Genomic DNA, 26,211 nt, shown 5'->3' with positions numbered 1-26,211 from the left:
CTTTTTAGTCTTTAAAATTCTGATACAGTGTAGGCCCGTGGAAATGGCTTAGTTGGTAACAGTTCTTGCTGTGCAAGCATAAGGACATAAGTGCAGTCCTCAGAACACACAGAAGAAAAAAGCTCTGTACAACAATGAGTGTTCCCAAATGGGGGACACAGCAACAAGAGTCTCCCTGGAGCTCACTGGCCAGCCAGCCCAGCTGAACCAGTGAACTCCAGGTTTAGTGAGATGCCATGTCTCAAAAGAGGAGTGGAGAACAATGGAGAAGACACCTAGCCTTGACCCTTGGACTCTGCATATGCACCTATATACACAAGGCACACATACACACACACATAACACATGCTCACACAACACACACACACACACACAGCACACATATGCACCTCACACACATACACACACACACACATACCACACACATACACACCACACACACACACTATATACACACATACACTACACACACACATACCACACATATTCACTTCACACACATACACATCTCAAAAACATACACACATATACCATATACACACCTCTCACACACACACATATACCACACATACACACACCACACACATACTGTACACACATACCACACACGCCACACATACATACACCACACACACACACACACACACACACACACACACACACACACACACACGGACACACACACGGACACACACACGGACACACACTACACTACACATACCACACATACACACCACTGAGAGAGCTAAGTGAGCTTCTAAAACTTGAACTTGTAGGAGACAAGGAGTCTGATAGGAAACTGTGGTTTGTGAATTCTCCATGCTTCTCTCAGCTTTCCAGGGCTATTGGCCAGGCATCCCTGTTGCTTGTATTTTCCACTTTTAAACTTAGTCCTCACTAGTCCGGTCCTGCTGCCTCTGCCCCTCCCCGCCTCTGCTGCTCTTTATAGCATGTGTCTTTTGAGACCTGCATGGCAGCTTAAGTTTCAATTTTAGGTCAGGATTTTGCTCCATTCCAGCTTTGCCAAGAAAGCCCTCTCCAGCTGTTCGTACCAAAATATCCTCCTGGAGTGAGTTTGGAAGCCATTTTGTAAGCCCCTGAGCCTCCAGGCTGCTGGAGGAAAGAAAGTAGTCCTGTCATTAAGGGCTCCTTAAGGACATAGTAAGGATATGCAAGTGCTGACAAAGGGGAAATGGTCCTTTTCTAATGACTTCCTAACAGAGCCTCTATTGTGTGTAGAGAGACCTGAAGTGTGAAGGCCACTCTGAGAAGGTTGACTGAGAAAATAACCAACTTGCTAAGTAGCTTGAGAGGAAAAGCTAACCCTTTAACCACTTGCTTTCACTGGCCAAAAAAGGGGGACACTACTGTCCCTTAGATAGGACCTTACAGATGGCCCCCACAGAGACAGTGAGGATAGAGATGACCTGGGGGAGGAGATAAGCCACAGGAGCCCTCACCCTGTCACCATTCCTGATAATCTTAGGATTTGTTGTGTAGTTTATATCAAAAGTAGAGACTAGTGACTGATGCTATGGGGTAATGACCATACCATGAATTGAAATAATTCTGGCTCATTGCATGTCACCCATGCTTGCAAATGGCTTTCTGGTCCCTCACTCTGAATACTCCTCTGTCATCTCCTCGTGTCACTCTGCTCAGCACCATCATACTTGCCTAAATCCTTCAGCTGCCACTCCCCTTATCACTCTAAAGAGGCAAAAGAGTTTGTGTCTGACACCAAGGACAGTTGTTGTGCCCAAATTCTGAACTCCCAAATCACTAAGAGATCCGTTCCAATGCAAAAACAAAAAAAGTCTTTTATTGTTTAACAAGTTAGCTATTTTAACTCAGACCCCTCATCCATTCATCATAGCAGGTGGAGTGAGAAGGACCCCAAGGAGCCTCAAGGTGGGGGAATTTATTGGGCAGAGTAAGGGGAGTGTCTAGGGGCACACAACTGTCTCAGGACTGGTGCATTTGCGGGCTTGAGCGACCTGTCCTGTGTTGATTTGTCAACTGGTTGTTATGGCCTATAGGCCCTCCCAGGGCAGTTGCTATGCTCTGCACATCACTGAGTCAGGGGCCTTTGCACAGCTAGGTCTTTTCTGCAGCCTGTCATGGCTGCAAAGGCAGAGGGCTGGATGAGGGTCTAGTCCTTTCACAGTGACTGCAGCAATGTCAAAATGTCTGGACTTGAGATACTGTACTATGTGTGGCTTGTTTCCACAGAAGCACATCTGAAAGCTAAACCTCAGGTCAACATTTCTCTTCTGAGAAATTCTTCACCATCATGGTACCAAGCAGGGGTCACTAAAAGAGAGCTGATGCTCAGCTGACCTGATTTGGGGCTTTACCTAAACATGCTAAACTTCATTAACTATCACACTCCAAATCCTTGAATATAGTAAACACCAACAAACACCACCAAAATGGCTTTGAGCTAAGAAACAGAAAGGAGAAACATAGTATAAACTGCAGCCCAAATAATATATGAAAAGGCTAAATGGAGAACCAGGTTAACAAATCTGGGGGAGTCAGCTGTGGCAGTACACAGCTGTAATCCCAAAGCTCGGGAAACTGAGGCAAGAGGGTTAGAAACTTCAGGCCAACCTGGGCTACATAATGAAACCCTGTCCCAAAATTAACAAGAAAGTGATAAAGAAAAGGTAGCTTCCAGAGGGAGAGCCTGAGGCATGTGGGGCCTGGCCTGGGATGCCCATGGGGCAGAGAGATGCAGACGGATAGGACCAGATACCCCAAAAGTTAAATTTAACTCCATGTATAACAATCCATAACTTGCCAGTGTCTAAAGCAATCTGAAAAATAATTTTTATTTTCGCTCCAAGAAAATCAAACAGCTAATCCATAGGGCTGCCTCTTGGCACCCTCACTTTTCATAAACTGGCCAAACAAATATCCCACCATATTAAAAAATGCATTCTTTTTCCTCAAGATGCTATCAGGTCAGGAACAACCGAAAGGGGAGTGGAAAGGGAAAGTGTGTGTTGAACACTCTTTCTTTCGACATATTGATGGAAAGTGAGGCGCTTTCAGTTACTTGCACCAAGGGAGACTGATCCTGATCATCATCCTTGCAGGAAGGCCTGTCTGGAAAATGGAAGATTTGAGATGAATTTGGGTTTGGCTGCATGGTTTAGGATCTTTCTAGAACATATTTAGGTCAGTTCATGTAAATCTGCCATAAGACTCTACAGTAAAGAAATGATGCCCTTTCTGTTTCTTGGTGCTTCCATTAAGGACAAAGCGATCTCCTATCTTTCCCTGCCCCAAACTATTCAGCAGAATTTAATCTTTCCAACAGAAGTGGCCAACTTTCCCAGCAAAGGAATCTGCAGCCTTTGTGGTTTGGGTAAAAAGGTGGTTCATTTTACTGGGACCTTGATGAAATATGTTTTATGATAAATTTAATCTTTCCTCAAAAAAATTCCCCAATCTACTTTTCTGGGCAGAATTCAACAAGAAAGCAGTTTCTATTCAAGCAGCCGATGGCTGAAGCTATGTGGACCTAGGCAAACAGTCTTGGGTCCAAGGTTAGGATTTTTATTGCTTAGAGGTACCGGTATTCTGAAAGAACAAAGTTCAACACATTGACGTGGGTTTCGCTTTTTACTCACCTTTTTGGATATTTTAGAAGGAATCCCCCCCCCCTTCCTTTTTTAATCCCTTTCTACACTCGGTAGAATGTGGAAGGAAGGGTCTCTGCCAGAAACTAGTAGCCGAGGTATACAATGTGTCAATACACAGGACAACCGCTGGCTTCATCACACAGGCTTCAGACAGAGTTACTTGCGCTCTGATTTTGGCATAGCACGCAGGAAATTCCTCTTTGGTCTGCCCAGGGCAATAAACAGACCTCCTGCATCTAACCACATCCACACTGAAGTTTCTCATGTGGGGTTACTTTAGCTTTCTGTGTAAAAGTTAAGGGTCCCAGCATTCTCGTTCCTGCTTCCTTTAACTTCTCAGCTTTGGAATTTGTGTTTAGCAGTTGGTGGGCCTTGTGGTTTGACTTTTCTCTGTTCATTGGAAGTCAAAGGTAGATGAGGCTAAACACAATCACCTATAGAGAAGGGGAAAGATGCTGTTGATGTTTGTTTAGTCTTCTAGACCTTGGGTCCCCATCCGGGTATTCACCCACCCACTTCAGATCGGAAATACTTAGAGAAAAAGAATCTATGGAGAACACCGGAGTGCTTTTTCCTTGCCATCCCACCCTAAACAATACAGCACAACGTATATTTCTGTAGCATTTGCATTCCGTTGAGAACCCACACTGACCTAAATAAACCAAAGGATGTGTGCATGTTCTATGGAAACCACACCCTACTCTCTTTCCCACAACAAAGTGCCTGAGCCCACTTCAAGAGGGCCACCAGGGAAGGTGTGAGGAGCAGAGCAGGAGGGTGGAGGAGCAGAGAGAGAGCTGGGAAGGACTCTAGGTTGTCTGAGTCAAATTATACTCATTAATTCAATTTGGTCAGGAATGTGTGTAAATAAGCGCTGGTAGCTGCAGGCTGTGTGTCCTGCAGGGTGTAGGCAGGGTGCAGGGCCAGAGGACCAAGAAGCCTGCCTGGGACTGCTGTGGATGATGCTGCCACCATGGGATAATGACAGCAGGGACCGTATTATCATTATCGCATTAAGGGGCTTTAAATGCAGAGCCACTGGCTGAGCCAAGTGGAATCAGAGAGGCTGCTGTGTGCAGATAAAAATCTTCATTATTTGAACAGCTTAAGCTTCCATGACTGCTCTTTCCTGGGAGGAGGGCAGTGGGAGATAACTACAGATCCGATTTCCTGGGTTAATGAACTCAGGACAGTGCCTAGTCGTCCCCAACCTGGCACCATTTCCAGACAGACAACCTGTTCCCAGAGCCACACTTCCAGGCAGAACAACTGAGAAGAAACAAGGCTGAAAACACTGAATTCCATGATGAAGGACAAGCCCAAGGTGCCATGAGACTGTGAAACATGTATAGGTTTGATTTGGGGTGCTTCACACTCATGACTGGTTTGAGGGCCCACTGACCGTTACCAACTGACATGTATTAAGCTCCATGTGGAATCCTGAGGAAAGACACTCTTAACCCTCAGAAGATGGTCTTGCTATCCTGACACCATCAAAGGTTAAGCAAGTACCATTTACTCTAAAAGAATTGCCTGTTTCCCAACTTAATTAGCCACAGAGCCTTTGTCCTTACATACAGATGGAGTGGCAAACGTAGAGAGGCAGCTGCATCTTTTAAATTGTCTGGAATTCCTTTGTGCCCAGGAGGCAGTCAAGATGATGATGATGACGATGACGACGACGACGACGACGACGATGGCAGTGATGGCGGCTAGCCAGAGGCTGCACAATTTACTATATGCTTCATATATTTAATCCGCACCACAATTTCTACTCCCTACAAGAAACCGAGGCCTTTCGGAAGTTAAGGCACAGGCTCATGGTGATGAAAGCAGGAAGGGAGTTGGGATTTACTCTCCGGCAGGTTTCAGAACCCTGACAGCAGCCAGCAGTTCCCCAGAAATACCTCCTCTTTGAGCCACTACAAATACGCACCCCCTCCTTTGCCTTACCCTCTCTCATGCTCCAGGGCCAACTGAATCATTTCATTGCGGAAAATTGATTGTATGAGTGTCAGTGTGTGTGGGTCTCTCACTACAGGATGATACAATAAGGAATTGCAGGTGAGGGCTGGCAGAGACTAGTGCCTCCGTGAGCAGCAAGTTGCCCCTCTGAAATGGTGGCAGGCCAGTGTCTCCATCTCTGTGTGCTATGCAGATCCCTTGGGGAACGATGTGAGCCGTGACCAGTATGGAGTGGAAGACTGAGGAAGAGTGCGGCTTGTCATGTGCCCCCCCCCCCCCATCTTCAAATGACTCAATCATCATTTGTGAGCGCCTCCAGACAGGACTGAAGAAACAGCCCTGCAGACTGCTGACCACCATGGGAGGCAGTACAGTTGGCACAGCCTGTAAAAGCCAGCATAGCACTAAGCCATTTAAGACAGTAATGGGCCTTTTTGGTGGACACATTGCTGTGGCTTAGGACAGGTGTAGCAGAGCCTAGCTGAGGATGACAGAAGCAGGATAAGGCGCTCCCCCGTCCCCTCCTGGGTCCTTGGTCCTGGGCATAGAACCTGTGGCCTGGTAGCCATTCGACGCCTAGCTCTACCTCCTAGTCACAGCACAGCCCTTGTCAGTTTAGTAATTTATCCCATTTTACATAAGGCTCTTCTCTTATGTGTAAGATAAGGACACCTTGGGTCCATGGGATGTGATGTGTGGTTCTTCTGGTACATCCACCCAGCGATCTTTCTAGAGGACATCCTGGGAGAGCGGTTAGTGAAAGGACAGAGATTGACACTCTTTCCTTGTACAAATGTCCACCCTTAGGAGGGTTGGAAGCCTTCAGTAACCAGAACAAGGAGAAGTTGATTCCACCTCTGTGTCCTTCTCCATCAGAGTGGTAGCAGAGAAAGCTCAATTTACGCTCAGAAATGTGTTGGTGATGGTAGTGGTGGCGTGGTGTGTGTGTGTGTGTGTGTGTGTGTGTGTGTGTGTGTGTGTGTGTGTATGGTGTAGGTGTGTGTGTGGGGGTGGAGGTATGTGTATGTATGGGTGCCAGATGTGTACATGGTGTGTGGTGTATGTGTGCCTTGTGTATATCAGTGTGTATGCCTGCAGAGTCCAAGGGTCAAGGCTAGGCGTCTTCTCCATTGTTCTCCACTCCTCTTTTGAGACATGGCATCTCACCAAACCTGGCGTTCACTGGTTCAGCTAGGCTGGCTGGCCAGTAGGCTCCAGGGAGCCTCCTGTTGCTGTGTCCCCAGTGGGAACACGGCCACTCATTGTTGTACAGAGCTTTTTCTCTAACCTATGCATCAGTCTCTTTTCCTTATTTGCCTCTGTTGTCTTCTGTCCCTCTGCCTGGCCCAGTCACTCTCTCCTTCCCTCCTTCCATGTGAGATGACTGACATACTCTCTATAAGGACTGCTCTCCCCTCCCCAGCACAGATGGGAGTCACCACAGCCTGAACAGAGTCTGTCCTGAGCCAGGGAAATCTGTGCAGCCCACTCTTCCTGATTACGACATTTTCTTCCTATCAAGTCTACACTCTTGTTTATCCTAGAACTAAACAATCACAGCCTGAGATGAGGGGAATCCCATCAGAGCTGGATATTTGTGGAGCGAGGGCATTTATCTCCATTTAAAATTGGCCTTTTCACAGCCATGGGGGTTGTTTGCACGCATTGTGCCTTAATGGTGTGTTTATTTACCTAGCCTGACACAGTTCCCGCCTGCCCTGAGTAATCCAATATAAACTGGTAATAGCCCAAGATTCCTAAGGCAGGAAGGGACTTTTCAAAGAAAACCAAGGAAGACTCCTAGTTTAAGTTTCCACTGAAGTAGTGAAGGAAAGACTACCTAAGGGGAGCCAGGGAGCCGCTGTCTGAGTAGGAGCATTCTGGTTCAAATGGTGCCCTGTGCCGCTGCCCACTCTCACTGGCTCCAGCGCACATGGAGAAAGTTGGGTTCTTTCTCCATAGAATAGAGTAATCGTTAACTCTGAAATTGTCTGGCATCAGTCTAGTGACTCATAAATAAGGGGTATATTTTTATGTATCTATCACTAACAGCAATAAGTTTTCCACATTACCTGATACATTACCCACCACCATCACATACACCGCTCCCCCAAAAGAAAAGTTAGAATGTGAGGGCAGTAGTGGTAGGATAAAGCATTGGTTGCTGGCATTAGATAACATCTAAGTTATCTTGTTCTGGAAGAGTCTTGGTGTGGAAACGGTGGCACGTAGCTCTCACTGGGTTAGATGGCCTATGTCTAGTGTGCCTGTCTAACTGGAAGAGGATTGTATGTCTCTGTCTTCTACAAACTGCCATATAATAGGTACCGCCCAGTCGGCTGTACTCTTTGATTACACTCAATCGTACCTGTGAGCAGTCTGTGTAGCTCACTGAATCCAGACTTGGTTGTGAACCGGGGCTGCTACCCCACTCTCGGAAGACACTGGACACTGACAGTGAGCTAGACAGGCCTCAGGCCTGACAGGGCAGAGTGTCTCCCAGGCCAGTCCATGGAAATCTACTTCTAATGACAGCCCTGAGCCTCTGAATGCCACAAGAAGCTATTCAGCAGACACAGGAGAGAGCCTGAGGCCCTAAGCCTCTGAGGGAACTATCAAAGTCTCATTGCCCTGTGGAAAACATTGAGCAAAGTATGAGGAAGCAACCAGCCCTGGTTGGGTTTTTTGGGTTTTTTTTATCCTGTGGTATTACAGGCTGTTCATTGTAGAATTGAGTTTACACTGAAAGACGCAATCAGCTAGAGCATTCTGACAAAAGGCTGGCAAAGCAACAGCCACAGAAGGCAGCCATGCTCAGTGTCTGAGATGGCGCCACAAATGTCAGTGTCATGCACTCATCTGTGCAGTCTCCACATGGACAAAACTAACCTGCAGTCTTAGAGTCAGGGGTGTGGCTAGGCCTGGGTAGGCAGAGGAAGAGGAAGGAATGGGAGAGGCAAGAGGAGGCTTCTACTAAGTTCCTGGGGATTTTGATCTGCATAAGACCCCCCCAAAAAAAATCTGAGATGCACATGTACATCTTTATATAGATGGTGCTCTAATAATAAAAGTTTACATTAAAATACATTGTGAGGCTCCGAACAGTGGTGGCACACACCTTTAATCTCAGACTCAACCTGGGAGGCAGAAGCAAGTGGATCTCTGTGAGTTCAAGGCCAGCCTGGTCTACAGAGCAAGTTCCAGGACAGCCAGGGACAGAGAAACTCTGTCAGTCTCGAAAACAAAAAGTTGTGAGGAAGAGCATCTTTGTTCAGTCAGCAGCTACTAATAATGGCTTCCCGCAAGAGAACGAAGAAGGCAATGAATGGCTTTAGCAGGCAGCATCCTGGGAGCCCAGCTTTCTTCACACCTACCCTGAGCACTTTACTTTCTCATAGCTCTCCCTAGGAGGTATTGCTTTGTCTGTTAAGAGTGCCCAGCTTTGTTTGGCTGTGTCTTAGTTAGGGTTCCTATTGCTGTGAGGAGACACCATGACCGTGGCCATTCTCAAAAAGGAAAACATTTAATTGAGGGGGCTTGCTTACAGTTTCAGTAGTTAAGTACATATCACAGTGGGGAACATTGTGGTTTGCAGACAGACATGGTGCTGGCTACATTTTGATCAGAAGGCAACAGGAACAGGACTGTGTCACTGGGCAGTATCTTGAGCAAAGGAGATCTCAAAGCCTGCCCCAACCATGACACACTTTCTTCCAACAAGGCCACACCTAATAGTGACACTACCTGTGAGCTTATGAGGGCCAGTTATATTCAAACTACCATAGCCTGTATGATTTTTTTAAACAGACTAATTGTAAGCACATCAACATTTTTTTTAATTCAGTGAAATACTTTGGAAATGTTTCATTTGGCTGTGTATGCCACGAATAATCTTCAGAACATTGTTTCAACATTCTGACATGGAAATTGCTACCATTGGAATCCTGTTGAAAGTCATGGAGGTAGATGGCACTGGCCACCAGGAGTGGGAACCTCCATTCTGATTTCCATAATGGCTGGACTAGTTCATGTTCCCACTGTCTCAAAATGTATTATACATTTGCATGAAAATGACCTTATCTAACCCAGTAAGATAACTTTTAAAAAAAATGGGTAAAGAAGGTTAGGGACAGGCCTCGACAACAGCCATCTTCTAGTAACTCGCCAAAATGACAAACACAAAGGGCAAGAGGAGGGGTCCTCACTACATGTTCTCTAGGCCTTTTAGGAAGCATGGAATTGTTCCTTTGGCCATGTATATGCCAATCTACAAGAAGGGTGATATTATAGACATTAAGGGAATGGGCTCTGTTCAAAAGGGAATACCCCATAAGTGTTACCATGGCAAAACAGGAAGAGTCTACAGTGTCACCCAGCATGCCGTGGGCATCCATTGTAAACAAGCAAGTTAAGGGCAAGATTCTTTCCAAGAGGATTAATGTGCGGATGGAGCACATCAAGCACTCTAAGAGCAGAGACAGCTTCCTGAATCAGGTGAAGGAAAATGACCAGAAGAAGGAGGGAGCTAAGGAGGACATCTGGATTCAACTGAAGCACCAGCCTGTGCCACCCAGGGAGGCTCACTTTGTGAGGACAAATGGGAAGGAGCCTGAACTGCTGGAGCCCAGCCCATATGAATTCATGGCCTACTGTACAAATAAATAAATGACCTGAACAAAAAGAAAGAAAGAAAGAAAGAAAGAAAGAAAGAAAGAAAGAAAGAAAGGAAAAAGAAGGTTGGGCATGACTTAAACTTGGGCCTATCATGGCATACATAAGGTTCAATTCCTAACACCCATCTCCAAATGCGATGAAAGACAAAAAACAGCCAGGACCTAGGGCCCCTAGTATTTGCTAATAGCATTTGTAAGGTGGGTAAAAGACTTCCTGCTCACCAAAGGCAGCACAGGTTAGCCAGGCACAATACAGTGGTTACATTATAAGGTGGATTATAACTAAATCGACCTTACTTTCCCAGAATAAAATACAATGGTATGCCATTCCTTTGAAACTACCCATTGACATGTTAGTTCACAGTCACCCCTAGTTCTTTGCACTCAGGGACTTTATCTGAAAAGTAGCCAAACATTTGTGTAAAACTTCTCACGTTAACTGACAGAATTCCCTCTAAATCAAGTCCATAGATTGAACTAGATTCCCACGTAAATTAAGTTTATGTGAAAATTCTATCTCGGAAACATGTCTTCTAGAGAGTTCTTTGCCTTGATATGGTGTGGGGCTGTGTGAGTGTGGTGGGGTAGGGGGGGTGCTCATGTATGTGTGGGTGCTCATGCCCATGCCTGTAAAGGCCAGAGTTTGACATAGTCTTCCTCAGTAGCTCGCCACCTTGGTTTTTGAGATAGGACCCCTTCAGTGACTGATTCAACTAGCCAGTGCGCCCCAGGGGTCCTCCTGTCTCAGTATGCATCTGGCTTTGAGTGTGGATGCTGGGGACTGAAACCAGATCTTCTTGCTTTGTATCTAGCCTTTTATGCTAAGTCATCTCCCTAGTCCCTCAGTGTGGCCTTTTGCTTTTCCTTTGACCTTTTTAGCATGAGGCAGGGAAGCAATTGTGTGGTGTTCCACCATCCAAAGAAGAGATAAATACTGTAAATCATCTTCAAACAATAATTTATCTATCTCACCATCTTGTTGCTTCTTTCCCGATCTTTCCCCCTTAACAGAGATCTAAGTCTATTAGTTGCTCTGAAATTTGTTTTATTGCTCATTTGTCACATTGTGACAAATTATAGTGTATAATCATATATACATATATATATATATATATATATATAAATTTAAATCATTTAAGTAAATATTTTACAGTATCAAAAAGCTGGACATCCCTTAGGTAGAGGGTTGTGTGAATAATGTTTATTTACATCAATTTGCTTCTTCTCGGTCTCTTGGCAAGAAGACTGTTTGGAAAATAATTCGACCGCTCTTTAAAAAACATTGCCATGTGGTCTGGCCACAGTTCTATTCCCAGGTATGGAGGCCTGGGGTTAATGAAGTGTTCCTCTAGAAGGGCTGTTATTTTAGGCCTAAGATTGATTTTTATGCAAGCCTTGATTCCCTTCCTGCAGGATGTTGTTCTATCACCTGCATCCGTCCTCCATACGCAGGGATCTGCTTCAGCTCCCTGCCCTTGGCTCCTCCGGCCTGGTTCTCTTCACTCTCTACTCACTCCCAGCACTTGCTCCTGGGACATGATACTTTGCTATGTCTCATGGCTGTTAATTTCCTAGGTTTTCTTTGGACTATTCTTCTTCGTGGCTCATTTCTTAAATACAATTGGTCTGAAGGACCCTTTCCTTGGGGACTTTATTTTTTATTTCTTTCTAGTTTCTATAAAAAAAACATCAGTTTCTGCTAAGAAATGTACTTACCTTTAGTGCAACATTTCTCTGCAATTTGGTTTACAGTTGGCCCTCCATATCTGTATGTGTGGGTGTCCCTATCCATGTATTCAACTAACTATGGAGGGAAAATAGTCAGAAAAATGTTGCATCTGTACTGAGCACGGAGAGACATTTCTATAGTCACTGCTCCCCCAAACAGTAGTGCAGCCTGATGAGTCCCACAACATGTGCACTGTATAAGGTGTCAAAGTCATCTGGAAGTTATGTAAAGTGTACAGGTTCTATGCAGACACTGTGCCATTTTTACATAAAAGGCTTGCACAACAGTGGATTTTAGTGTGGGGAAAGAGGTGGGGGTCCTGAAACCCATCCCTTCCAGGCTGCTAAGCTATAGCCATTCATTGAAAGTGAAGACAGATCTTTTTCATTTTTTTTTATTTCTTCAAATACCTAACGGTACCTTAGTAATAAATATCAGATGTCTGGGAAATATGCTTATATTGGTTAGAGTTTCTTAGCAACTTCCAATTCAGTTTCAGAATTTGGTTCTAATGAATTATCCTCCGTTGGTATACTGCCAAGATGAATGTAGCCTTTTTTCTCTCCCTGATACCTGTTTGTACCCTGTCACATTTGGTCCATTCTTTATTAAAGTTTCTATTGGATTTCTTGCAGAAGAGTCTTATGGGAACTGAGATGGCACCTTACTGAGGGGTTTCTTTACGATACTGGAACATTTTGAGCATACGTCCTCGGCGTAGAAACGCTACTACCCTTGGGAACATGTTTTTTCTTCATAGAAGCCTTTTATTGCCAGAGGGGAATATTCTGTAGAGCTAAAGCAAAGACCTGTGAAATTTAGCCTTTAAAAACAAAGCTGTGTTTAAGTTCGGTGGAAACAGACGGTACTGCTTAAAAATGACACGGCAAATGTTATGAAATTTGTTTTAAAGCATTACTCTCAGGTTAAGTCATGTTTGCCTCCTTACAACCTGGAACACGTTTTTTACAACTTCAGAAACGGAGCACTGAGGACTGCAGTGTGGGCTGGGCCACGGGCTCCCACTGAGCTGGAGATGAGGGTCTGAGGCTCCCATGGCTATAGGGGGACCATGCTTGTTTTCCTAGGTTGAGACAGGAAAGACCAAGTTTTGAAAAGGCAGGCCACGCTGTCCTGAGAGTTACCTTTTCTTAATGAAAATACACTTTCACAGATGCTATTCATTGCTATTGGTTTCAAGTTATCTGTGGGTTTTCCTTCCATGTATCCTCAATGCTGCTTGAAGGCATTTCCACTGGAAGATGATAATGTTTACAGCTCATCCTATTGGGAATGGTCTAGAAATTACCATGCTGCATAGGTCTGAACCATATGGTCGGTCTCCTCTCTCCCTCCCTCCCTCCCTCTCTCTCTCTCTCTCTCTCTCTCTCTCTCTCTCTCTCTCTCTCTCTCCCCCTGCCTTCTCTCTCTCTCTCCCTGCCCTCTCTCTCTCTCTCTCTCTCTCTCTCTCTCTCTCTCTCTCTCTCTCTCTCTCTCTCTCTCTCTCTCTCTCTCTCTCTCTCTCTCTCCTTCTCTCTCTCTCTCCCTCTCTCTCTTCTCTCTCTCTCTCTCTCTCTCTCCCCTCTCTCTCTCTCTCTCTCTCTCTCTCTCTCTCTCTCTCTCTCTCTGCCTCCCAATGAATTAAAAACCTCTATGCATGATGGAACCCCATGAGATATTTATGATCCACATTGTCATGCTACAGTTTCTTCCTTCGCACCTGAAGTACACTCATGGCCCTCCAGGAAAGGCCAAAGTGAAAAACCACAAAGCTTGTCTTTTGTCTGACATGATGGAAAACAGTTGGTTTGGACTGGTGGTCTTTTGATGTTTGCTTGACTTTTAAGACTTGATAGTCTTGAAGAAATGGAAGTCTGTGACTTTCAAAATCTTTTTAATCCTACAAAGGGGATAGATATGGATACAGAAACTGAGACAGACAGACAGACAGACAGACAGACAGACAGACAGACAGACAGACAGACAGACAGACAAATAGATGATAGGATAGAAGACCAGTGTGAGTAGGGATGCATCTCTTTGATTGTGAGGAATTCAGTTTGGTTTTAGAAGTGAAACTTTTCTGATGCTTGGAAAAAACAAGTTAAAAAGCAATGGAGATGCCAAGCACTGGTGGCACAGACCTTTAATTCCAGCAATTGGGAGGCAGAGGTAGGTGGATCTCTTGTGAGTTTGAGGCCAGTCTGATCTACAAAGTGAGTTCCAGCACAGCCAGAGCTGTCACACAGAGCTTGAAAAACAAAAACAACAAAACAAAACGGGGGCTGGAGAGATGGCTCAGAGGTTAAGAGCACTAACTGCTCTTCCAGAGGTCCTGAGTTCAATTCCCAGCAACCACATGGTGGCTCTCAACCATCTGTAATGAGATCTGGTGCCCTCTTCTGGCCTGCAGGCATACATGCAGGCAGAACGCTGTATACAAAATAAAATAAATAAATAAATAAATAAATAAATAAATAAATAAATCTTTAAAAAAGAAACAATGGAGACAAATCACTCTCCTGCTTCCTCCTCTCTTGCCTCTTCCCTCTACCCCTGCCCCCCCACTTCTCAATGACCACTCCCCCTACTTGTGTTACTTGTGCTCTGAGAACCCAGTGTTCCCTCTCCTGTGTGGATGGAGCCTTTTCTCCTCCTTTTCCGTGGCCTATTTGATGGCATCAGTAACTTATATACAGCCACAAACTATACTGCTTTTATATAAAGGACATAGGGTTTTTTGTTTGTTTGTTGTTGTTGTTCTTGTTTTTATTATTTAGGGGGTTGTTACTGTTTTGAGACAGGGTCTCCCTACATAACCCTGGCCTGAAACTTTCTATGCAGACCATGCCAGCTTCAAACTCACAGAGATCTGCCTACCTCTGCCTACCACCATGGCCTACAAGTTTTGTTTTATGTGTTCGATTGACCTTTGCATGAACGTGAGGACTGGGTAATTCTTCAATGACTACTGATAACAGTCCTAGAAGAATGCCCAGAGGCAAAGTAGTCAGAGTTTGTGCCAAATGTTAAAAGAGAGAGAACCTTAGACAGGCACACATCTAGGCTGTTTCCATAAAGCATATTAGACATATTAATCACATGGCTTTGGTGTAAATCAGCAGAGATTATTGTTGGCAAGCCTAGACATAGCCTACCTTGGCTCCCAGTCTGGGTGCTGTGCCAGCTCCTGATAAGCCTTCAGTGTGCCCTAGCAGACGCCATAGGAAGTATCTAACTCACTGGCCTTGTAACATAACATGTCATGGCTCATTCAGTGTCCTAGATATGACTGAGCAATGGAGGCCATGGGACCCAACCTCATGAGAGTCTGTCAGTTATAATGGGTAATATAGTTCACTGACTGCTAATAACTGCTCAGTAAATGACATGTGGAAGACTTCTCTTACTTCAAACTACAACTCAGGAACACTTCCATCAACACCTCTATATTTATTCATTCACTACAACATATACATGCCTAGAAGGTACAGGTCTTCTTCCAAGGCTTATGGACCAAGTCACACAAAGACTAAGATGCCCATGGAGCATCCATTTAAGAAATGGCGAGTGAGTGGAGATAAACTTGTGCAAACAGGAAAAACGGAGGACAGTGGTGAATGGCTGGATATTCACATCAGATGTCCAGGTCATAGAGCTCTCTAGGGGGCTGCTGTGTTGGCAGAGATCTGAAGGAACAACCAAGTGCCCCAAGAACATGGTGGGTGTGTGATCATAGTCTAGGGTAGTAAAAGCCAGGTGGGAGCCAGGATGAGGAGTGGGAAGAAAGAAGAGGGGGTAGAAAGCATGTGGAGACCAGAGCTTAGAGGTCTTTGTAAAGGGCACAGTGATAAACTTGGCTTTTACTCTAAATGAGACAGATAGCCTTTGTGGGAAGTAGATAGCTCAGCAAAAGGGACGAGCAGGGAGGCCAGACTAGAATGTGGGCAGGCAGCCACGAGGGTGGTAGCTGTATTCAGAATGTACACAGCCCATACAAGGTGTGGACTAGAAGTTCAAGGACAGAGTGAGACACTGGTGGAGTTTCGTCCTGAGCAAAGGGAGGGTGTAAAGGCAGTCGAGCTGCAGACTAGAGCAAAAGGCCTAGAGTGGAAGTGTGTGTGTGTGTGTGTGTGTGTGTGTGTGTGTGTGTGTGTGTGTGTGTGTTGGGGTGGAGGATGGGGATGACAAGACACTTATCTCTATTCCTGCCATGTCAGCTGCTAATTAAAAAACAAACAAAAACAGCCTGAGGACCAGAGAGTGTCATTGTTGAGTTTAGATCTAGATGGAAGAAAACATCAATTCTTCACCAATCTGAAGCATAGCTCATTTAAGAATCTAATGGGTAGTTATTTCAGTTCATTTTCTGTTACTATTGCAAAATACCTGAGACTGGATGGTTGGTATAGAATAAAGGTTATTTTAACTTCCAATTTGACAGGGAAGTAAATTCAAGAGCTTGGTGTTGGCCTCTTACATCTTGACAGAGGCATCACATGGCAACAGAGCCAGTGTACCAGCCAAGGGTTCTCTTCTTATTAAACCATTATTGCAATGATGAGGACCCACCCCATGACCAGCAGCTCTAACCTCCATATGCTCCACCCCCAAATGCCACTAACACAGGAATTTGAGATTCATTTTTCAGCATGTGAATGTTGGGGACACCAGCAGCAATGGGGTGTGAGACAGAGCCACCACTGAATGCTGCCACCTGCAGAAAGTCCCTTTGAGTGACCTCCACTCAGGTGAAGTGAGCCTTTAGCCATTGAGCCATCTCACCACACAAGGAAGGTGAGATTCTTGGCTGTGACCCAGAAAAGAATTCCAGGGGGCCCTAGGAGGAAACGGAACTGGAGGTTACTGAGAAGGGAGTCAATGTAAGCATCCAGCTTCCTAGAAAGCCGGGCCAGGGAAGAATAAAACCTTCGGGTGCCCAGTGACTTCTCAAAGGAGATTCCCACATGAGTGTCTGAGCATTAGCCATGTGTGTGACTTTGGTGGTTCCAAGTTTCATCTCAAAATATTGCTAAGAAACTGTTTTTTTCTTCTCTGCCCTCCTCTTTTTTGATAAATGAAATCATAGGAAGGAACCAGGGAACAACTTTCCATTGGCCGGAGAAGCTGGGGGGCTAAAGGGAGGCTGGGTGGTAGAGAGAAGGCCAGGACGGCAGAGTAGCCAACCTGAGTGGGGCCTGGACTAGGATGAGGAGGAACCAGAAGCAGGGCAGACCTGGGAGAGAACCGGCTCTTGGGACCTCTGCCAGCAGCCTGGGTGGCACTGGATGTGGCTGCAGGATAATGTTGGGTTACAGGGTTTGCAAGTATCCATGTTTGTAAGAAAAGCGGGGTTCAGGGGTGGGGTGGGGGCAGAACTGAAAGGGCCTCCTCCGAGTTTTGTGAAGCATGAGGGCTTGGCTTAAACAAGGAGCTGCAGCAGCTTTTGTTTTCCTGTAAACGAAGAGATTACATGAGATTACATGTGGTGCTCAGAGTCAGGAAGCTGCAGGTGTGTGTGTATGCCTTCATAGGAACTACGTTTTATACCTATAGGCATGTGTTTTACTGTAAAAATACAATTTCAATAAGAGAACTAAATTTACAACTATAGTACATCCCCTTGTTGAATTTGTGCATTTAAGGAAAAGGTTAAATCAACTAGGAAGAACTTACAGGGTTGAATTCTGTCTTTCATAAGCAGGAGCAGAGCACTTTCAGAGACTGCCCTGGATAGTGAGTGAGCTGCCATGGAGGGCTGAGCTTTCAGCATTAGGTTTGGTTTCACTCACTCTGGAGCTCTCTCAGCTAAGTGAATAAGGCCACAAAGCCTTCTTCTAGCCTTTTGGCCCGGAATCTGTCTCCAAACAGGATACAGTGATTATTTGTAAACGATCATGTCTCTCTGACAATGATCTCAAAGGAATATCTCTTTTTAAACAGACATAGCGAGACGATTTGAATGAAAACATTGTATGTGCAGCCTATAAACACTAGTGGTCCTGCCAAATTTGAAAATGACTACTTAGAGCTAATTCACGGTACTTTAGTTACATTAACCAAGATTCGAGACCTGTTGAGGAACTAGCCCAGTAGCTATAGAAAAGGCTAAAAACAATTTTGGCAATCAAATGGACTAAGCGTGTGGGATTTAAAGGGGCAGCAGAAAAACTCAACCACTTAGCAAGAAAGGAATGGAGAGTGTGGTTTGGGGAGCCATTCCCTCACCCTCTCCTCTGCGTTTCAAAACATGAATGGAGTGGCACTGGAGCTAGCCCCATTGCCCTTCCTCTCCTCCTCCCTTCACCCCTGAATGTGGGTCTCCTCAACACAGGTTTCTCCTCTGATGTCCCTCCATTTTCAGGCCCCAATGCACTGTGCTTCCCAGACCTTGTCCTGAACCCCAGGCTCACTTTTGCTAAATGAATTTCAACTTTATTAAAAGGTTGTCTCCTCTTAAATAAGGTCTTTAGGCCCTTGAAGACAAACTCAATAGGCAGAGACAAATGGATCTCTGTAAGTTCGAGGCCAGCCTGGTCTACAGAGTAGGTTCCCCTGTTCTAATCCTCTTGGCCTCTCCTGAGCCCTGAGCCAGCAGCTCCCATATGGCTGTTTTAACCCTCTGTTGCCCTGTGCTTTCTTTTCTTGGTACTTTGTACTCTAGCAGCAGACTCCTGACTGAGTTGACTGTTCCCCTCCTTTCCTTCAAGGCAACCCTCCCTTCAGTAATTATCCAGACTCTCTGGCTTCCTGTCAATCCTACCCTTTCCATCTCCCCAACTGCCCACCCCAGTGTATCCCCAACTCCCATTGTCCTGTTGGAACCTAAATCATTCAAGCTGATCACCTGTCAGAAGCCACCTTGGGAGTAAAATCAAATTCCATTCATGATCCCAAGAAGGCCCTTTGTATCTCATGCCTTCTTCTCCATACTGCCCTCTTCACCATCTGTGTGAGGTACACTCTGTCTGTGGGCACTGAACTTAACTGTCCATTCCTGCCTTCACACTCTCAACCAACTTTCTTTATTACTCAGAGTCAGTGCCGTCCTCCGTGGGGTTCACAATGCCCTCCACACACATTCCCACCTCATCAGTGTTCCATGACAATGCTTTTCTCTTGGCATAACATACATGGTAGCCACCACTTGTCTACAATTTCTCTTTTTGATTATCAGTTACCCATACACATGTATGATCCAAAATATTAAATAGGAGATTCCAAAGACAACAACTCATAAATTACTCATTCTAACTAGTATGTTGAATCTCTGCTCCATCACTAAGGAGCCAGGACTCCCCCGTTGTTTAGCCTGTCCATGCTGTAAATGCTACCTGCCCTGTGAGTGACTTCTGAGTTGGCGCCAGGATCAGGACAGCTGCAGTAGTATTGTAGTGATCAAGTCACCTTTATTTTGCTTAGTAAAGGCCTGGAAGCACAAGAATAGTGACATAAAGGAGGTCACAGGACAAAGAGCATGGAGGGAGAAATTAACCCTGCTTTTGTATGGCAACTCTGCAGGGCATACAGGAGGAAATCGAAGTATTTTCGTGTGGGTGGGTTTGGTACTCTGCATTTCAAACATCCACTAGGTATCTTGGGACATATCTCCTATTAATATGAACCTTTGGTTTTATAAATATAGGAATAAGATGGATTTAAAAGAAATAAAATGAGAATCATCTAAAGAATATTTCTTAAACATTGTGTGATACCTACAGCTCAGGGAACATGGCAAAAGAGAACACAGGAAGACTGTAAGAGTCGGAGGCTCAGGGAGTTTGCTGTGAGACTGTATCTCTATTAACTGTATCTCTATTAACTCTATTAACTGAGACAACCATAGTCTCACCAACATGACTGCCAGAACGTGAGCTGAATAAGGAGGACGCCAACAAACACACCAAAGTAGACAGAAAAAAAGCCCACAAAGCCTCAACCCTACACAGGGAACTATAGACAACTGAGCAAGGCTGGGGGTGGGAGAAGAGGCCCTCCCCAGGAAAGAGCACGCTAATTGGTTGTTCAGTGCTAAACAACTCACCTTGAAAACAGACATACAAGTAACATTATATAGGCTCCGCAGATTGTGTGTGTGTGTGTGTGTGTGTGTGTGTGTGTGTGTGTGTGTGTGTTTTTATGTGTATACAAACACATGTATGAAGGCAGTAGCAAGCAATGAAAAAACACCCTGAATTTGAGGTAAAGTGGGCAAGGGTAAGTGGGAGCATTTGGAGAAAAGGAAAGGGACAAACGTTGCAACTAAATACAATCTCAAAACCAAGCAACAAAAAATATTTTGTGAATTATTCCTCAGACCTCTGGAATCAGTAGCCTAAGATGTGGAGTCCGGCAAGCGACACATCTTCACAAGGTTCCCAGTCCACTGTCCTGTCAGAGTGAGAGCCACTCCTATCGGACTTCTTAAGCCTTTGCCCCCCTCCATTTTCTTCCAGAATGACACCCAGATTTTGAAGGTGACATGCAAGACCCTTTACCTCTTGGGTCCTGGAGGGAAGGAAGGAGTCTTTACAGCCTCATGACTGCCACTCACCTGCCTGCACTCTTTGTCACCTGGAGGACCTTTAGTCCTCCCTAGTGTTCTGTGTTGTTCTGCCCTCTTCAACCCTAACACATGCCATTTTCTGCCTCAAATGCTTCCTTCCCACTGTGCTGGGTAAATTGCTCGTGGATAAAGTCCTGATTCAAATGTCAAGGTTTAAGTATAGTGTTGTCTTACACCTCCTCTGCCCTCCACTCTCTCCTATAATTAGTGGTCACTTTCACAGGGCATTGTCTGCTCCATCCAGATCATATTCCATTATAATCTACAGTTCTCCCATCTGCTCCTCATCACTCTCAAGTCCCAAAGAACGATGAGAACATTCCATTATTTCATTTTCAACATTTAGCAAATCATTAACACAATACGCTTATCCCAGCTCTCGAATGCAGTTTCCCTAACACCAGCTGGTGTTGTGTACTACACACAGAATATGCTAACCTTACCTTCAGTACTACAAGCTTAAAATATAGCTTTTCCTCAGCCTTGTTGCTGGATTTTCTTGTCCTGCCAGGTCCCACTACCCTTCTCAGCCCAAAATAAGCACACAGATGCTATGTTATTGTAAAACTGTTGGCTGATGGCTAGAGCTTCTTATAGGTTAGCTCTGTCTTAATTATTAACCCATTTCTATGAATCTAAGTATTTCCATGTTTTATCTTCCTGGAGAAGGGTCCAGAACTGTTACTCCTTCCTCAGCTACATGATGTCTCTTTCCAGTGCCTCTCTGCCTACCTTTCCCAGAATTCTCCTTGTCTCCTAGCCCCGCCTATCTTCCTGCCTCTATTGGCCAGACAGAGTTTTATTCAACCAATAAGAGAAACATATATACAGAAGGACATCCCCATCACAGCTTCTGACAACAGGTTCTTCCAAGATTCCTTTTTCTTGGGCTGAGGGTGTCTCAATGATAGTGCCCTTGCCTGGAGCAGGTATGAGGCACTAGCATCTATACTAAGTGTACATATTTGAGGGATATGATGTCATGTTTCAATGAAGTGTAATTGTCATTTTCTTCACTTTGAACATGTCACATGAGAACACCAGAATCTGTAGCTCTTTTGAAGTTTGCTTTTTGTATTAACTTTAGTTACTGTCCTGTGCAAGGAAACACCAGAAACCTTCCTGCCTAACTGTAATGTAACTGTGGACCAGTGTGGCTCTCCCCTTACTCTCTCCAGCCTCTGGTCACCACCATTCTGCCCACATCTTCAGTGAGATCAACTTCATAGCTTTCAGATGTGTCCTAGTTTGCTTTCTATTACTGTGAAAAACACCAAGACCAAAGCAACTTAGGGAGGAAAGCAGGTTTTTGGCTTACATATCTCCACCACAATCCATCATAAAGGGAAATCAGGGCAGGAACTCAAGCAAGATAGGGACCTGGAGGCTAGAGCAGATACAAAGGCCATGGAGGAGTGCTGCTTACTGACTTGCTCCTTGTGGCTTGCTCAACCTGCCTTATTATAGAACCTAGGACCTCCAGCCAGGGGTAGCACCACCCACAATGGGCTGAGCCCTCCCCCATCAAACGCCAATTAAGAAAATGCCCTACAGGCTTGCCTGCTGCAATCTGATGGAGGAGCATTTTCTCAGTTGAGGCTCCTTTCCCCAGATAACTAGCCTGTGTCAAGTTGACATGTAAGTAGCCAGGACAACGTGTGAGTGAGCTCATGCAGTATTTGTCTTTCTGTGTCTGGCTTATTTCACTTAACATGATGGCTGTGTTATCACAAATGATAAGATTTTATTCTTTGTTTGTGACCGAGCGATGTTCTGTCATGTAGATACATCATTGGGTTCCTGGGTGATGGAGTTCCTGCTCCTCCTTCGCTAGCTTTCTTCAGACTTTATTGACTTAGCCACTTAACAGCTGTTTCATGAGTATCCACAGTGGGCCTTACTGATCTTTAAGGAGCCTTTCTTTGAACTTTAAAACAACAACAGCATTTCCTGAAAAGAAACAATTAAAACCTTAAGCAGTTAGTAAGTCTGTTTGGGAATTCTTTTCTCTGTTTTGCCATTACAGGCTTTCTTCATGCTTCTTACTCCCAAAACCTCCTATTTTTTTCTTAAACCTTCATTTTATGTCTTCCATGAGGCTGGACCCCTGTGCTTTTAGCTGTCAGTATCATGCTACAGTTCAGAATCAGCAGAGTGGAATACAGAGTGAAAAAGAGGGTTTGGGGGGTGGTGCTTTGGCTCCGTGGTAGAGTGTACACTTGCATGAAGATCTCTGTTTTCAAAACAATGGTCTAAAATAAAGAAAACAGATCTTGCACTATATAAAATAGGATTATTTTTTTAATTGGGGAAAACAGGGAAAGTAGGTGCTGGAAGTTGAAGCCCTGTACCAGCTCTCTGCCCTTCAGAAAACAGATGTAGGGTCTAGGAGCCTTTTCTAGCACGGCCTATTGCATTGGTTTTTGTTTTGTTTTGTTTTTTAATTAGCTGAAGTTTTGTGTGCTCAACAGATTTTTCTTTTGGGGGATAAAGATGCAGAGATGAACAGTGTATGGATCCTTGCTCGATGATGGAAATTGAAATAGCTAAAGCACCATAGCCTGAGGCCATAGAGGTCTCCCTTACAGCTAGCATTCCAGAACTTGCTCTGTGGGTCTTTTCAGGGCAAGTGTGTTTGTCAAGACACACTATGTTGCTCTTGTATTGGTTACAGCAGACTTCTAAGACAGCATTTTCTCTAAGTCAGCTGTCACTGTGAATGACAGAGTGGGCAGCTCTTACAGGGACACCTGTGGCTTATGGTCACAAAGACTTGGGTGTGCCAAACACAGCTTCACCAACTGAGTAGTCGGGTCCAGCTGAGATTATGCGGGACTTTAGTCTCCAGTTAGTCAATCCCAACACTGCTCTTCCTAATTTTAATCTTTTCAGTTTGTTCTGTACTGGAGTGGGCTTGTCCACCCTCCCTGGACTACACAAGGGTGTCCTTGAGGCCAGAGTCCTCCTAGGTGTCTTGTAGCAGCATTCCACAGCAGCTGTTCCATTTTAAGGCTCAGTGCACTTGACAAATTCCAGACACCCCATGGCTGCTATGGTTGCTAGACCACGGGTGACTTCAGGCCTCACTTGGTTTAGGCCTCAAGGGAGCTGAGTCAAAGTTGACATGAGTTACTATTCCAGCAGCAAGCTTCAAACAGACAAAACACTTAAATACCAACTGCGCCGTCTTCAAAAGGAGTGACTGCAGAGGGGAGATTTGTGTGCCACACTTGAGTTTCCTCTTGGGGACAGTGGGGACCCTGTGCTGTTAAATAAGTATGTTCCCGGAGCCTTAGATTTTATGTAAAAAGCCTATAAAGCAGAAAATATTATTTGGATGGAAATCAGAGTGAATAGTGTTGAGTCTGAAAAATCAGACAACGTGTATGTGGCTTTAATTGAATCATGCTTAAATCATGATGTTTTAAGGGTTGGGTTTTTTTTGGGGGGGGGGTTGGTTGTTTTTCCTCCTTTTGAATAATTTATTGGATGCACTGCAATGGAACAAGAGGCTGCCCTGTGACTGTGATGCCTTTCGTTTTTTCACATTTAGATTTCATGGTTCAAACCTCAAGCCCTGAAGATTCCTATTTACTAGTAATATACTTATACTACCTATTTATTTAAACAAGATACATCCTAGCTATGTATAAAAGTTGTACCAAACAATAACTGATTGATTTTCTTACAATTATCTCTTGTAAATAACATGTTAAATATCTTTACAAGTCATTTTGCTATAATAATAACAATTAAATTATTTCACATAATAGCTTCAGAGGCTTAATGGCATGAGTTATCCACAAAATATAGCTAGCAAAATAATTATGACCGAGTTTATCCATGTTGTATTTTATATTAATGTGAATCTTCTTAGCCATTTTTAATTGTTCAGTTCATTGGGGCTGCATGCATTCATCAACCGCTATAACCATCACTGCCACATATTTTCTGTCTTTATAGATTTATCAAATCTAAAAGTCACATATGGGCAGAGTCACACAGTGTATCCTTTGTGCCTGGCTTATTTCCAGGAGCATTGTGCTCTCCCAGGTTCATCTTAGCACATTCAGAACTTCATTTCCCCTTCAGGCTAAGTAACTTCCCCCTATAAATCCCATCTTTGTTCAGTCTTTGTTGATGGACATCTGTGGGTTTTCCCTTTAGGCTTTGTAAATCATGCTGCTACAAACCTTGATGTACAGTGTCTGTTTTCATGTAGATTTCGTTCTAAATGTCCCTCTCTTCATGTCTTGTGACAGTGGGTATAGTCTGACCTTTTTGCTGGTTTCCAGTGGAAAACACTCGGATGGGAAGCCACCTCTAGTCTTAAATTCTATGCTGCCTAGTTAGGGGGTTTCCTATATCTTCAGACCTCATTATGTTCTTCATTTCAACAAGACCATTCACTGTACCTAGAAGTGACTATGTAAATATAAAGAGAAGATGAATCGCCTATCTGTAGGTCTGGTTGGGAGATTTATGAGAAAGCTGAGCACTTGTGCTGTTTCATGTGTGAATGAAGGATTCTGGGCCCCTGAAAGTTACAGACCTACACACACACACACACACACACACACACACACACACACACACACACACACACACACACACACACACACACACACGTTGAGTCCAGGATGTGGAGCACGTTCAAATGGTTTCAGAAGGTTCCATGTAGAACTGTGGTCTTGTTGAACTGAGCTGTTTCCATCTGTCTCTAGCTCCATGTGTGAACCTAGTCAGTGTTAGGTAAGGAACAGAGAGGAAGACAACAAAGTCAATTGTCGTCTTCTTCTTCTTCTTCTTCTTCTTCTTCTTCTTCTTCTTCTTCTTCTTCTTCTTCTTCTTCTTTTCTTCTTCTTTCTTCATTTCTGTATTAAAAAAACAAAAACCAGAAAACAAAACAGGGAACAAAAGGTGCCTGCTATATTTAGCTTGCTTTGATCTCCCCTAGGACCAGATTAGCATTTATGTTTTTGTTTTCCACTTAGGCAAACATACTGTTTTGCTCACCAGATTGAATGGAAGTGGTCTGTACTCAGTTTCTTCGAATATGAATACATTAATAACAACTGGGCTCATATAATAAAAAACTGTGACCTTCCAAATGATCTGAGCTGTCTGCTGCCTGTCAAGGCTGCCTTTTCAGAGAAGTGCTAATTCCCGTTACGTCCGCCTGAGAGGTTTGTTTAATGAGTAGATTAAATGGATGATTATCCTTCTCTTAGTTTTCTTTAAGGAAGGGCTTCTGTGATGGTCCTCTGCTATTTGGCAAGGGAACACAGAAGGGCCTTTTAAAATTACCCCTGCAGGGTCACTGGGACCCAAGCTGTTTGCTTCATTAAACTGCAGTCTCTTCTTCAGAGCTACCCCTCCCATCCACCCTGACACAATTGTATCTAAATTAGCATCTGACCGGCCCCCCTTTCTCTCCTCTTTTCAAGCCCCTGCTGACAGGGATTGGCAAAAGATGTTAATTGGTTGGGCCTGGCTCAGAACAATGGACTTGCCAAGCTGACAAAAGGACTAATGTTTCTTTCAATACGCATCCAGATTCACATAAGTACCTCTTTTAATTACCGGGAATTATTGTAATGCCTGGTCAATGGAGTAATTGACCCTCAA

At 44.5% G+C, this 26,211-nt stretch overlaps 1 protein-coding gene and 1 pseudogene across 1 annotated transcript in view; both read left to right on the top strand.

Annotated features, from left to right (window-relative positions):
- Atp8a2 (ATPase phospholipid transporting 8A2) overlaps positions 1–26,211 on the top strand; it is a 432,334-nt gene that overhangs the window by 316,663 nt on the left and 89,460 nt on the right. The window lies entirely within an intron of this gene.
- Positions 9,785–10,280, top strand: LOC103159572 (annotated as a pseudogene).

The sequence above is a fragment of the Cricetulus griseus genome (genome assembly GCF_003668045.3).
Source record: "Cricetulus griseus strain 17A/GY chromosome 1 unlocalized genomic scaffold, alternate assembly CriGri-PICRH-1.0 chr1_1, whole genome shotgun sequence".
Lineage (NCBI taxonomy): Eukaryota > Metazoa > Chordata > Mammalia > Rodentia > Cricetidae > Cricetulus > Cricetulus griseus.
This window is presented reverse-complemented; position numbering and strand designations above follow the sequence as displayed.